The 990-nt window shown below is 41.2% G+C and overlaps 1 non-coding gene across 1 annotated transcript; it reads right to left on the reverse strand.

Moving 5' to 3' along the window:
* Positions 1 to 839: 839 nt before the first annotated feature.
* On the reverse strand, positions 840 to 947 carry LOC119344323. The gene has a single exon (XR_005166579.1). It is a non-coding gene; the product is annotated as a U6 spliceosomal RNA (small nuclear RNA).
* Positions 948 to 990: the final 43 nt, after the last annotated feature.

Below are 990 nucleotides of genomic sequence, written 5' to 3' on the forward strand. Positions count from 1 at the left end.
TGGACAAAAAAAGTTAAGAAATGTTTATGAATTTGAAAATTTGCTCATGAATTCAAAAATTGATCGCAAATTTGAAAAGAGTTCACAATTATTAAAATTTTACAAAAATCACATATTTTAAAAAAGATCACAATTTAAAAAAAATTCATGTTTTGTCTTAAAATTGAAAACAAAAAATGAAAATAGAAAAGAAAGAAAATGCAAGAACATTTAAAAATGTTGTGAAAACGTAACCGAAGACAATGCCCTCTCACCATGAGTTGCAGATGTGTTGGGAGTTATACAATTGTTGTCGGGTTACAACACTTCCAGCTGCATGTCCAGGGATGGACATGCAATTGGCTGACAAACCGCGTATCGACCTAGTTGGTGTCGCACTATGGGCTACGCAGTTGCTGTTGCACTAAGGTCATGCAGTTTAAGTTGAGTCCCAACACTGGCAGTTGCATGTCTCATGTTGGACATGCAGCTGGCCAACAACCCCCTACTAGCTCAATTAGAGTCGCGTTGGGGGCCATCAAGTTGTAGCCGGGTTTCAACACTTGCACTTGCATCGCCTAGTGATGGACATCAGCTGGTCGACAACCCCCTACTAGCCCAGTTGCAGTCTCGTTGGGGGCATGCGGTTGCAATTGGATTCCAACATGCAACTAGTCGACAACTCCCCTACTAGCCAAGTTGCAACCGTGTTGGGGTCCATGCAGTTGCATGTCTGGTGATGGACATGCAACTGGCTAACAGCCCCCTACTAACTCAGTTACAGTCGCGTTGGGGGGCATGCAGTTGTAGTCCAGTTCCAACACTTGCAGTTGCGTGTATAGTGATGAACATGGACGACCAAATATATTTTTCTTTCTTTCCAAATTTGTGTGTGTGTCATCCTTACACAGGGGCCATATTAAACTTCTCTATATCATTCCAATTTTATCGGATGTCCCCAAGGAGACAACAATATCCTTTTCAATTTGGCTAAAAAGATGATAAAAAAAA

This window comes from Triticum dicoccoides, unplaced genomic scaffold (assembly GCF_002162155.2).
Source record: "Triticum dicoccoides isolate Atlit2015 ecotype Zavitan unplaced genomic scaffold, WEW_v2.0 scaffold164186, whole genome shotgun sequence".
Lineage (NCBI taxonomy): Eukaryota > Viridiplantae > Streptophyta > Magnoliopsida > Poales > Poaceae > Triticum > Triticum dicoccoides.